Genomic DNA, 14,447 nt, shown 5'->3' on the forward strand with positions numbered 1-14,447 from the left:
CATCAAGCTTCACCACTATGTGCCAGCATCTCCGGTTAAGTGTTTCTGCCCCGTGGCAAATCTGTGAGGGGAATATGCTACCATCTTCCCCAAATATATGAACAATCCATTGACAACATTATTGAATACATTGCTGCACTGGCAGGCACCTTAGAACCATTGACCTTAATGGCAGCTTCGTTCTGGGTCGAGTGAGATAGAATGTCCTGGTTGGTGAATGTTCGGGTACAAAGTTTGTAGTACATGTACACCCTCTTCCTTGATGGGCATACGACCCGTGCATCCTGGAAGGCTTCATTGAGACATCCCTGCATGTAGATGCATCTATACTAGGCCGACAATACCCCAGGTCATATACCCTCCTCCCCCAGGAACAGAGAACCTTTCGGCCAAACAGATTTGAGGAGGAGAACACTGCGTTGGGTAGCCCTGCAGACAGCTCCTCCAAGCTCTTCTGGTAGCCGCTGGGCATTGTGTAATTCCCATCACATTCAAGAGACTCCGGTGAGAACAACAAAAGCAAGGGCAGCTACTGCTGGTATCTTAATGCCTGCGGCAATAAAGAAAATGTCGGTTAATTTGCAATTTCATTCAGAACAATTGTACATGAACATGTTAAACAAACATTCTGCAAATTGAGTTGGTCCTAGGAACAAAATTAAATTAGGTAGAACATATAAGGGAACATCTAGAGTAGGGGGGACAATGGCCCCCTTTGCCTCCATGAAGCTCCGCCATTGTGTCTGTGCACCTTGCAGGTAATGCAAATGATGATAAACTTCACACAACTAGATCTGGCGAGGCGTCGAGCAGAAACTGTGAACCAGAAGGGTAGCTCACGATGTTGAGCTGGGCCGTGGACGGCTCGGGATCAGCGAGACGGTGACTTCCAACTTGGCAATCTCACTATATTTTTTCTCTATGCATGTTAGTTATTGTGTAAATTAGTGTAGATATGGTTAATTTGAAGTTGAGGAAAGAAATGATATTAACATGAAAGACAGTCAGTTTGCTCATTCTACTTTTGCCTCTCATTTGCCTACTTATATATAACTGGGTGATTTATCCATCACAAAATAGCTGCATGTTTGATGTTAATTGGTTGCTTCCCTGATTTAACAGTTGTTGAACTTCTGCATATCTTGGTTTCAGAACCACCAGTCTGCACACATGTACAGACTCTATGTCAATCTTTTATCAGTTTTCTCATGTTATAACTTAAGTTTTTTGGTCTCTGGTCATTGAAATGGAAATTGTGTGCTTGTTTCATGCAACAAAAAACAATTGTGAGCTTCTTTTAAAATGGGGGCAAAAGATTTGCCTCGTCTACTAATTAAGGAGTTTAGAGTTGCTTTTACAATGAAAAGAGAAAAGAAAGATTACAATGCCGCTACTCTCCCGGCATGATTTGACCCAAGTACTTTGGGTCCGTGGTTACCCAAAGGTTGGCCTCGCTCTGTATGCTTGAAGGCAAGATGGGCGAAAGCGTCGACTTGTGACGAAACACCCCTGCATTTCCCTCACACCATATGGTCCAACATGTAAGCATAGTGAGGGAGGCAATCGCCTTCCGGTTCAGCATATTGGCGGCCGACTTGTTGAGCCACCAGTCCTTGATGGAGCGCATCGTGGTCTAGGATGAGATGTCGAGGTAGTCCAGCTTGAACCATCCCTTGATCATAAATATCCCACTAATTGCATTTGTTGCCCTGATTACCATGAGCCACAAGGCTCTTAATTGCCATGATTGAGAAAACACAAGCTACTCGTCATGATTCTGAATAGTAGTATGAGATTTTGCATGGAGACTGCTACAAACCGGCATTCGCAGCATGATGAGATACTTACATGATGAAAACCTAAGATAAATGAAACATATGGCACCGAACTAACCTAGGATTCTAAAGAAGAAAAATAAAATTTATTTATCAAGTAGGCACCAAAAGCTCCTTTGGTGCACGGCGTCCAGTGGTATGCTTATCGACGCCATTGGTTTGCATGTGGATCACCATCTAGCATTTAATGATCAATGTATAAGGGAGCTGCGGCTGATTTTCATCCGGCAGTATTCATCGCGTAATGCAGCACCTTGGTCCTGGATTCATCCACCTCGCGTAGCATATGTCCCACGAGCCAGCTCCTTATTAGGTCGGAATCTGGAACTGGTTACATTTTGTACCAACTCAAGGCACAGGTACAAGATCGACACATTAGGTTGGCCTCTGTCACACATATATCCCAGGGAGCAATTAATGCACCTGAGCAATTAAGTTTCTGCTTCAATAGTTTTTTTAGTTGTCATGCAATCACTAGTGGATAATTAGTTCGTCAATTTACCTAACCATGGTGTGCTAATCGGACAACTGCGTACAGTTTATATGCACCCCAATTACATGCATCTATTGCTAATCGGCTAAGAGGGTGCTTGGATCCAAGGGACTTATTTTAGTCTGACTAAAAATAGTCTCTTTAAGAGGCTAGAGTTCCAAGCACCCCTGACTAAAAAGGGGCTAAAACTAGTCTTGAGACTAAATTTTTTTAGTCAAAGGTACCCCTACTAAAATATGAATTAGTCATATCTCTCCTCATTTAACTCCTCTCCTTTAACACAGGCGAGTTCTGGATTGAAGGGTTTGGAGGATAATAAATGCTAATTAATTGATTTTAGTCTCTTTAGTATTTGGATCCAAGCATGAGTGAGGCTAGCAAGTTTTAGTCCCACTACTTTTAGTCATGAGACTAAAACGTATCCAAGCACCCTTTAATTGAAGCATGCATTTGCATTTAAGTACTAATCATGTCATTTTTAACTTCTCATGCCGCAAATTGCCTCGACACTCGCTCATTTTGCAGCACTGTAACCTTTTTTTCTTGATTTGACCAGACAACCCTTATCGTCTCACCACCACGCGCACTCAAATCATTTACTGTTCTTCTCCCCCTCCCCACCTCTCACCTACCGGAAACGCTCACGGCGGCGCTCAAGATCAAAATCTCCAAGGATCCCACCGCCACCACCGCCGGCACACAATCAGCACTTTGCGGCCACTTTCTCAATAGCTCAGATGCTTCCACCCCCTTTTCTGGCTCTGCCGGTGAGCTGAACCAGCCGTCGATCTTGTGTACGATTAGTTCGATATGCTCACGATCTAGGGTTTCAAAGCTTTTGCATCAAAGGGGATTTTTTGGAACTATTTATGCAAGACGCGTCTTTTTACTCGAATGGCTGGTGGTAGCATATTTATGGCGTCGTTGTCACGGCCGCCCTTCGGCCTGTCTTCGGACCTATATTGGCCAAAACAGATGCACACACACTGTCAGCAGTAGCGCAGCCCAATCTGCCTGCACACCCGAATACTCGCCCGAAACAGCATGCATGCACCACATGTCTCGCCAAAAAATATATACTGTACCCCCTCCATTCCAAAATATAGTGCGCCCGCGCTTCCCGAGGTCCAACTTTGACCATAAATTTATCCAACGAGACCAATTGCGGCGGGAGAAAAAATTATATAATTGAAAACTTCTTTCGAATACGAATTCACTGATATAATTTTTGCTCCCGCCGCAATCGGTCTTGGTAGTTAAATTTACGGTCAAAATTGAAGCACGTGAATGGAAGAAGCACTACATTATGAAATGAAGGGAGTATAAGATAAAATCGGGACATGAGCTGCATGCATGCATATTGCATGCATATTTACCAGCCCGCCATCTTGATCGGCCCCAGCCATTCTTCTTAACTCCATGCCCTCATTTTGTATATAGCACGAACATGTCACAACCCGTATCACATGCATGCGCCAGCACACAAAATATCCCAGCCTCCTAAAAACACCACCCAACATCTTGCTCACACCACCACACTGTCAAGTTCTCAAGAAACACTTCCAAGTTCTCAAGAAACTAGCTGTTGATCTATGATGGAAAAAAAAATCAAGCTCAATTAGAAGAACTCCATATCGCAAGAACATAGCTTAAAAATTGATACCTTAGTTGCCTTTCCATGTCGACGAACTCCATATTTCTGTCGAGCATGCAATAGATCCAGTCGAAACACCAAAAGCTTCCGGTTTACGTTTTTTTTTTATGTGCCACACCCGGCTATATTAAGTGGTGCGAAATGCATGGGCCCGGGCTAAAACAACACGCACATAAAATGTTGGCCAGGTACTTGTGGGGTCATATCATCTACCACATGCAAGCGTACCTGAGCCGATTCTCACATAGGATGCCATCATGCTTGGTACAAGTGATAACGCAAACCGGGCGCCGGACACACCATACTGGACCGCAACGTGAGTATATAGTACCATCCACATTTAGTATATGTCCCACATATTGTTCCTACATTACAGGCTGTCGCTGGTTCCTCGCATCACGATGCATGCAGTACACGACGGGGATAAAGTGCGTCAATGACGTCGTGCACTGAAAATGCGCTCCGGGCTCCATACCATCTACAACATCAGGAGCATTAGCAGATTCAGCTAATTTGACTGAACCAACTCCGTCGGTCCAAAAAATGTCTCCGGACTTGTGGACTGTGCGGTACCTTCTTTACTATATCACCCATATTTTAATTGTCGTGCCAATGATCAAGTGGGATTAAGAAAGGCTTCACATTGTTCCAGGCCATCTACTATGTTAAGGCCTCCTTTGGTTTAGAGGAATTTTATAGAAATTTTAGAGGATATGATTCTTATAGGATTTTTTTTCTTTAGAGCCCTTTGGTTCATAGGAATGGATTCCTATTCCTACATAGGATTGATTCCTATTCTCCACATTTCATAAGAAAATAAAAAAGAGGCTAGATTCAATGGAAAAATTTCTTTGATGTCAACCAAATGACATCTTGTTTCCTATTCCTACTCATAGGATTTAAGATACATGTCATCTCATTTCTTACAAGATTCCTATTCCTATGATAATCCTATCCTATGAATCAAAAGAGGTCTAAATCTCTATTGTCCCTTTGTAATGTTGAACGTGCGTGTTTGGTTGGGGAGGAAGGCGAGGCCAGCTAGTTTGCTAACTTTTCAAGACGTACGTGTGTGCATGTTCCTTTGTACAGTACTATGTTGAACTTCTTTGTAGGCAACGGAAGATGGCTTGGCGGAGAGAAGGGATTGAGCAGAGAAGAAACCATGCGGTCTCTGCCCAGCCAGAGTACCGTGCCAGAAATTTTGTTATGGAAAAAAAAGTAACAAAAAAATTGACCAGAGTGGGATTTGAACCCACGCCCTTTCGGACCAGAGCCTTAATCTGGCGCCTTAGACCAACTCGGCCATCTGATCATTTGTGCTGTGTTTGTATTTTCCACTATTAAAAGCCCAGCCAGCCGGGGCCGCGCCTTGCAAAACGAACAGTGCAACGCAGAGACACACGAGACTTTGGGTGGATTGGTGCACCGGTGTATTTGTCTTTCGAGAGCGAGCCAGAGAGAGCACCGGTGTTTGGGCACCCTTGAATCGACACCATCTGCCGGTGCAACCGCTGGAAAAAGGGCGCGTGTGATTGGTACGCAGTTGCCCTGTGAAGAGTTGCAAACCTGCGTTGTCAGTATTCATCTGAACCATGAAGGCTAGGTTAGAGCATCTACAGCTGGACGCTCCAAAGCCGTCTCAAACATCTGGACAGGTCGCTCCAGCACGAAATTTCGACCCAAACAAGCGCCTTAAACAAGCCTCAAAATGTTCGGATTGATCGGCACCCCTCATATCCAGCTTAAATATGGGGCGGACAAACCGACCCACCGCAAATTGCACCAAATCTATCAAATCGTTCCTCCTCCTTTCGCCGCCCTCCAATCTTTCTCGCGCCCGAGCCCTTGCCATCCGCCACCCTTGCTCCCCATCCTCACCACCGGTCCCCGATCCACCGCCGTAGATGTCGTCCAGCCCATCCCCGACCGTCGCGGTGGAGACGCGGTCCGTCTCCCGCCGCCCTCCAACCATTCCCGTGCCCAAGCCCTCACCGTCCGCCACCCTTGCTTCCCATCCTCACCATCGGTCCCGATCCATCGCCGTAGATGTCATCCAGTCCATACCGACCGCCGCGCCGGAGACGCAGCCTGCCTCGTCCGTCGACGTCCCTTCCTTTGGCTCCGTCTTGCAAGGCAGAGAACGTTGCCGGGAAGATGCGGCGACGCAACCTGCCTCGTCCGCCGCATCCCTTCATTTCGCTCCGTCTTGCAAGGCAGAGAATGTTGCGGGAAGATGCGACGACGCCAGCAGCGAGAGAGGGAGGCGGCGGCGTCACAGGGAGGTGCGGACATGGGCGAGCAGCTGTCTCCCCCGACACGCCCGGAACCCCGCACCCCTTCCACTTCCATCCCAGCACTGATGCGGATTACGCCGTCCGACCACGTTAGGACAAAGGAGGATTCGACGGCCGGCTGGGCCATTCTGGAGAGCATTTCGCCCACGCAGATGCCGGCAGTCGACGTATGTGACTTGTCGCGGCTCGTTCGGGCGTGAAAGATCATGTAAAGGAAAGAATTGGACAGATGGGCAACGGAGATAAAAGAAGAAGAAAAAACAGTGGTACATAACATAAGAGCAAGGCAGGTGACGGTGTCCTGGACTAGGGGGTACTCACCACGTCATCTTCCGATCTGTTAGATTGGGCCGAGGACCCCCATGGCCGTATACTCATGGGTCAGTTCGGACAGCTGCCGCATACATGGAAGATTCTATAAAACTTGGTGATCAAGACAAGGACTCCTCCCCACCGGTGTATTCGGCTAGGACTCTTGTTATCCTAGGCCTCTGGTGCATTATATAAACCGAGGCCAGGCTAGTCGATAGATATATACAACAATCATACCATAGGCTAGCCTCTAGGGTTTTAGCCTCTACGATCTCGTGGTAGATCAACTCTTGTAACACTCATATCATCAATATCAATCAAGCAGGACGTAGGGTATTACCTCCATCAAGAGGGCCCGAACTTGGGTAAACATCGTGTCCCCTGCCTCCTGTTACCATCGATTCTAGACGCACAGTTCGGGACCCCCTACCCGAGATCCGCCGGTTTTGACACCGACATTGGTGCTTTCATTGAGAGTTCCGCTGTGTGATCGGCAAAAGGATCGATGGCTCGTCTGCAGGTCAACTGTGATGTCGGCATCTTTCGCCGGCTCGACTGGTCACCCTGGCTCGACCGAGGACCGTGCTTCATCTCCGATCGTCATGTTCGGACGAGGGCCTTCATCAACATCAACTCCGATCTCTATCAAGATCATGGAGGAATCATCCATGGAGCTCGGGGGCTCAACATCAACATTGCCCTCGGGCAACCGTGTTGTTTTTCCGAACAGCAAACTTGTATCCGCTGCCACCACCTCTTAGAGCATCGCTTTGACGAACCCTTTGGTGGAATTGTGCGGAATTGAGTCTACAACAGCCATGCAAAATTTCGTCGAGTTCCGATGGAGGAATCTCCGACAATCTACGATATACCGGAGCCCTGTCAAATCTGAACGGGAATCTGGACGAGTTTAGGGCGTGGTCTCCAGAGCCTAGCTCGGAGGTCCTTTGGAAGATCCAACCATTCATCTACTGCGGAATTCCCATATCTACCGCCCCTCCAAATTTCAGCTCGATCCGACGGTTCAAACTCCGGAAACCTTCCGATGAGTGGATCAATTTTCGGATCCATTTTTTGCGCGAATACGGATCCGACCCGAATTCATGTTCCTTTACGAACGTGAATTGGACAACCTTTTTAGAGGAATTCTCTTCTAGGGTATTGTGCGTTGTTTTTAAACACGCGCCCGTAAATTTTTAAGCCTCCCTTGAGGTCGCCTTCATCATCATGCTGATGTCAAACCAGACCGGTGATATTGCTCCAAGGCTGCCGACCTGCGCTAGACATGTCGTCACTTTATTGAGCTGAGCTCAACTTCTTCGGATCATCATCTCGGCAAGCCGAACAAGAGTCCGGCATCGCGAAGGACAAATCATCACCAACATCGCCGCCCCATGGATTACACGAAGCGGGCATACCGGCATCGCCGCACGGTCACTTCATCAAGCCGGCATCGACCACGTCACGACCTGCATCGGCAGGGCCGCACTATTGCTTCTTCAAGCTGGTGTCCATCACACCGACCTACTTCGACTCATCGGCTGACATCGAGGCTTCGACATCTTGGCTGGACCGGGGGCTTCGCCATCTCTTCATCAACCTACTCCGGAGACTTCGGCGTCACTAGCCGACCAGCTCCGTGATGATAGCTGGACAGAGGGCTTTGCCTTGGCGAGCCAACCTTGGTCAGCATCGCCATACCGTCGCTTTATCGTCCATCAGGCAATGGGTGTGCGGATCGAGTCCCAATTTTGGGAATCACCTTTCTTTGGATTGCTACAACAAATAAACTAGGTGCTATTAATCCTAGTATTTTTTGCTTGTTTGGGTTTATTTTTCCCAAGGAATTATTACTCTGGCTTGTCCATCATTTGTACATAGGTCTATCAAATGATGGCCGCATTAACGAGGTCACGTGGTGGTTCGATCAGTTTCCGTACATAGTCCGGCGAACGCCACATCCGGAACTCGGACCGACCTGTGAATTTAGGCTTTGCCACGCCTTTGCCGCATCACGCCGACGCCCTGCATCGACATTGACTTCGGCGTCAGGCCATATTTCTTTTATTACTCACTTTGCATAAATTATTTATTATGCGACGATTTTTTTTATTATTATTACTATTATCTCTGATTTGCACTATTTTTTGTGCACAGGAAAATGATCCAGGGACTTCGGCATCATTCTGCCGGTCCGCATTGACCGTGCTATGTCACCACTTCGGCATGTCGAGCTCTCCGCTCCGCCACCTCGGGACCGGCTTGGGGGATGGAACCTTGTCCCGCATCAAGCTCGGCCGCGTCATCAATGCCGAACACATTAACCAGCTAAGTCGCTTTCATGCTCAAAGTTTTAATTTTTAACTTGTGTTCGGTTCGACCAAGCATTATACTTTTTTGGAAAAAAGTTGCTTGTAAAAAATTTCCTTGTCCAAACTTTGTTTGTGACATACATATTCAAATACCCCGTTTATTTGGGGCTTCCTTTATGAAGTTTTCCCTCTTGCATATGATTATACTTGTACGGCTTTGTTCCCTGTTCGTGTATTACGCCACAATATGCACCATATTGACTTAAGAAATTTGCAAGCTGGGTTGCCTGGCTCCTGTGCTTACCCCTACGTTCCCGATTGTTCGGCTAGGGAGTAAAGGGAGCACCTCTGCGATTGTCACGACCGGGTCCTCCGAGCTCTGACCTCAGACTGGGTGAAGCCGAAAGATAGCGCTCTTATTGTTTTCAATCATGGTCGGCACACAACGGAACTCATGAGTACAAAAAATCTATTGCACAAGTCTCATAGTAATAATGAGCACCGAAGAAAGGTATCGGTGGGGGTACTATTTTCTTCGAAGATGCTACTTACACTTCGTCTGTAATATAGCATAAGTTCCCTGAGCGCGCTTTGTCTGTTACAGCCTTATAGCCCGGTTGCCTGGTTATCGGAAACACTGTCGATATTCTCGACAGGTGGAGTACATAACACTTTTCGGTCCTTGACTGAAGAGGGAGAAGCCGACGGTCGGTTAAGATGCATTTAAAGTTCGGTTGAACAAAGATATGATATAAGTACTTCGGTACATACAATCATTATACATAAAATCTTTTACCCAAGTCACTTGGGGGCTCTTAAAATTTATATGAGCTATTTTATAGTAAATGTGTTTTCTTCTTGGTCGTTGCAAAGTCTTTTTCTATCGCTCCTTTTTCGACGTGAGTGTGTGGTCAATAGCTAGATAACCCATTTTCTCTCTAGTGACCGCTCGAGTTTAGTTTGTTAAACTGGTCTAACGACAAGCACTCCGCCTTCGGGATAGGAGGCTGCTGTCGTAGGCTGACCCGCTTGAAGTCTTGAGATTGGATGTGTAATGTTAAAGCACGACAGAAGCACTCTTTTTTTCTAAGACCAATTTTCGAATTGGCACCGAACACTTGATCTTGTTCAGACGTCAAGTTTTTACTGACATTTTTTGGTTTTCCAAGCTTATGGCACTTTTAAACTATTTGTGTGTTTTCAGCACAAGTCTCGCAGTGCAATGTCGGACACCTTTATAGATTCGGCAAAAATATTCTTGGATATTGCTATATATGCATTGGTTTCGAATTGTGTCTTCGGTTAATAGTTGGGTTGTCTGGCTCCTGCACTTACTTCCTATGTTCCGCTTTCTTCGGCTAGGCGTGCAAAGGGAGAACCACTACGATTGTGCTTCCAGCTCACACGGTTAAGCACCTCAGTGGAGAAAGCCGAAAACTGACTGTCACAATAAGCGTAAACTGGTCAGCGATCCGATGACTGTGTTAAATGACGGGTGTCGGTGTCAAAACCGGCGGATCTCGGGTAGGGGGTCCCGAACTGTGCGTCTAGGCCGGATGGTAACAGGAGGCAAGGAACACTATGTTTTACCCAGGTTCGAGCCCTCTTGATGGAGGTAAAACCCTACGCCCTGCTTGATTAATATTGATGATATGGGTAGTACAAGAGTAGATCTACCACGAGATCAAGGAGGCTAAACCCTAGAAGCTAGCCTATGGTATGATTGTTGTATGATGAAGTTGTCCTACGGACTAAAACCCTCCGGTTTATATAGACACCGGAGAGGGTTAGGGTTGCACAAAGTCGGTTACAATGGTAGGAGATCTTGAATATCCGCATCGCCAAGCTTGCCTTCCACGCCAAGGAAAGTCCCATCCGGACACGGGACGAAGTCTTCAATCTTGTATCTTCATAGTCCTGGAGTCCGGCCGAAGGTATAGTCCGGCTACCCGAACACCCCCTAATCCAGGACTCCCTCAGTAGCCCCTGAACCAGGCTTCAATGACGACGAGTCCGGCGCGTAGATTGTCTTCGGCATTGCAAGGCGGTTTCCTCCTCCAAATTCTTCATAAAAGTTTGTAAACACCAAGAGTAGTGTCCGGCTCTGCAAAATAAGTTTCCACGTATTGCCACAGAGAGAATAATATTAACACAAATCTAATCTGCTGACGTATTCCGCAGCGTGACATCACACTACGGCAAAACCTTTATTCGAATCGTTTTCACTTTTCCACCTCAGCGTGTTTTGCGAGGCGGTTTCCTTGGCACATCTTGTCAAAGCAGAGATCGTGTCCTCTTTATTTACGGGATTCTCATCAATACAGACGTGGGTAACCCAATCGGGCCCGTTAGCATGTCTTCTCGATTAAAGGCGAGTCCCAAACGGTTACGGGGAGGGCTCCTGGTATTCAACCTCTTATAAAGAGACTAGGGCCTTACTCCTTTTCTCCAATCTCAAAACAAGTTCGCCCATCACCTCGAGTTCCAACACCCTAGGCTCTAGATTCCAGGCGCTTCGGACCTTCGACAATGTCCGGTTCCGACCTTCGAGGCCGATGGATGCCCTCCTCCGTCACGGAGGAGGACGTGCTAAAGTTGAGAGAGGCTAAGTTCTTGACCGCCAAAATTTCGCATAGGTTTCCTGCTCAAAGGCAGGCTATTCCCAGTCCCCAGCCCGGTGAGAGTGTAGTGTTCATGTCTCACTTCCTTTGGGGGTTAGGCTTCCCGATGGATCCCCTCGTGAGGGGGCTGATGTTCTATTATGGGCTGGAATTTCATGACTTAGCTCCAGAGTCCATCCTCCACATTTCCTCATTCATCGTTGTGTGCGAAGCGTTCCTTCGTGTTACTCCTCACTTCGGATTATGGCTCAAGACTTTTAGAGTGGAGCCGAAGATGATCGAGGGACGACATGCAGAGTGAGGAGGCGCTGTCATAAGTAAGAATGCTGATGCTTCATGGCCTGAGGGCTCCTTTCAAGAGGAGCTCGGCTTGTGGCAACGAGAGTGGTTCTATATCACCGCTCCCAGGAGCACCAAGTGGGTGGCGCCTCCTGCCTTTCGCTCGGGTCCCCCACCACGGCTAGCGTCATGGGTCAACAAAGGATTAGATTGGGGGTTATCCAAAGACGTGCCCTTGTTGCAGGGCCGCATTAGGGATCTCTTAGAAAGAGACCTCGACCTGGTCAAGGTGATGCAGGTCATGCTGATTCGCCGAACACTGCCCGACAAACGTCGCTCCCTTTGTCTGTGGGAGTTTAATCCGGAGGGACCACGAGCTCTCCAGCATTTTATGGGCGCAATGCCCGTGGAGATGTATAAAATGTTCTTCAGATCACAAGCAATGTGTCCAGATTTGACCGAGGACGCAGGTTTAAGCTGCAATCGCATGGATACTCAAGTAAGTAACCTTGTGCCCGGACTCGCTATCCATAAAATTGTCATAAATTCGCCCCTAAAAGAGTTGTCCTTTTAAACAGGAGTGGATAGCGAAGGCAAAGCTGATCAGGTGTCCGGCTCCCCTTCCTGAGAGCAGGCCGGATCCCGTGCTAGTCAGGATGTTGAAGATCGTGCCTTCGGAGGGAAGTGAGGGGGAGGACAAGGAAACTATGGCCTCCTCGAAGGAGGCTGCTCCGAAGGGAGGAACCAACAATTCCTCTCCTAGGGGGAAGAAGCGGGCCGCCTCCGACGACCTGGAGACCATGGCCTCAAAGCGGGGGGAAAATTCCTCGTCAGAGGGTCCGACGCCGGGGAGATCCTCGGCCGAACTACGCCCTCAAAGGGATCAGCCCTCCAGCGAGCCGTAAGTAGAGAAAGATTTTCCTTTAGAGGGATGAGAGAAATCCTTGCTTTTTATCTGAGAAGATTAACTGAAATTTTACTTTGTAGCTCGGACCTCAGCCCTTCTCAGCAGAGCTCGTCTTCAGGGGATCTTCTTCCGGAGATGATGGAGAGTGGAACGCCTCCCCCTGCCGTACCGCCTGGCGAGGCGGGTGACCCTGAGGTGTCGTCACGGAGGGTTTCTCCGAATCCGGCAGGGGTGGAAGGTAGCCATATGTCCGCCCAAGGTTCTCCGCGTCCGGCCTTCGATGGAGGTCATAGGACGAGTCCGGCACCGTCCGATGCGCGGTCGGAGGAGCTGATGATTCTGCTAGGGCGAGCTTCTATCTCAGAGGAGCACCGTGCATTGATGGGTACGGTGATTGGAAGGATTTCATCCGCGGAAAGCGGATTGCATGAGGCCGTCAAAAGTTTGCTGACGGGTTTTGAGGTACGTTTGATAATGTACTTCTTTGTCAGTTGCGCATAAACAAGATGCGCCCTGTGTAGATAGTAGCCCCTGAGACTCTGTGCGTTGTCAAAGTTGACGGTGCGCAGAGGATCATAATCCCAGGTCTAAAATGTCGCCTTTGTATACAGGTGGCGAAGTGTCCGGAATCGAGCCGAACTGATGATTTTGCCGAACTAAAGCGGCAACTTGACGTGGCAGATGCCGACATCGCGCTCGTCAACGAGCGGCTTGATGAGGCTCAAGGTATGCAATTCCTCGGGCGGCATCTGGTAAGAGGAGCTTTATGCCAGTATCTTACAATATGTGTGCTTGACGCAGATGGTGCGGCCGCCGTGGAGAGTCTTCAGGCGGAACTTGCCCGAGCTAAGGAACAAGCCAGGAAAAGTGATGTGGCTACCAAGAAGGCCCTTGAAGAGCTGAGAGCCGAACAAGCTGCTCACTGCCGAAGCAAGAAGGAGATGGCCGAGATGGCCGTGAAGTTCAAAAGTGATGCTGACCGTTGCAAGTTTCTTGAGAAAGAAGACCGGGCAAGACAGACGAATTTAGGGAAGGCCGTTGCTGATGCCAAGGACGCTCGCTCTGCAATGAGAGCTGCGAAGGAGGAGCTACGTCAGGCCGGACAGATTACGGCTGGAAAGCCCTTTATGCTACGGAGGAAGTTTTGCGATCCGAAGTTTGCTCCGTTGGACCGGATGTGGAGTGCGGAGGACACCTATCTGGATTTGGCAGCGAGTGCTGCTGATGCGACCGAATACTTTCGAGATCAAGAAGATCGCGAAGTGGAAAGGCTTTTCTGGTCGCAGTTCCGGAATCCAGAGCGTCCACTGGCAGTGGACGATCGTCTGGCTCAATGGGCCGAACTGAATAGATTGTCCGGACTCGCCATGAAGTACGTCATGGGTCATCTGTGGCCGGGGAGATCGAAGCCGAAAAGTTATTTCAGCTTGGTGCAGCAATTCCTTGACACGGTGCCATGTATCAATGCGATGAAGAGGTTAGCATGCATAGAGGGCGCACGGATGGCTCTTGCCCGTGTCAAGACATACTGGGCAGAGATGGAGACCACCGTTGTTGCATCCCGAGATTCGGACAAAAGCCGAGTACCCTCCGAGCACTATTTTCAGGAAGTCCTTGAAGGCGCTCGTGTAATAGAGGCACAGTGCTCGAAGGATGCTATGTTCTAATAGCATATGTAATTATAAAGAAATATTTTGATGAATTGTAGTAGCCTTTTATACTTGTGCCTTCAAGTAT

The 14,447-nt window shown here is 48.2% G+C and overlaps 1 non-coding gene across 1 annotated transcript; it reads right to left on the reverse strand.

Annotated features, from left to right (window-relative positions):
- Nucleotides 1-5,216: 5,216 nt before the first annotated feature.
- Nucleotides 5,217-5,297, reverse strand: TRNAL-AAG. The gene has a single exon. It is a non-coding gene; the product is annotated as a tRNA-Leu (tRNA).
- Nucleotides 5,298-14,447: the final 9,150 nt, after the last annotated feature.

Source organism: Triticum dicoccoides, chromosome 2A (genome assembly GCF_002162155.2).
Source record: "Triticum dicoccoides isolate Atlit2015 ecotype Zavitan chromosome 2A, WEW_v2.0, whole genome shotgun sequence".
Taxonomy (NCBI): Eukaryota; Viridiplantae; Streptophyta; class Magnoliopsida; order Poales; family Poaceae; genus Triticum; species Triticum dicoccoides.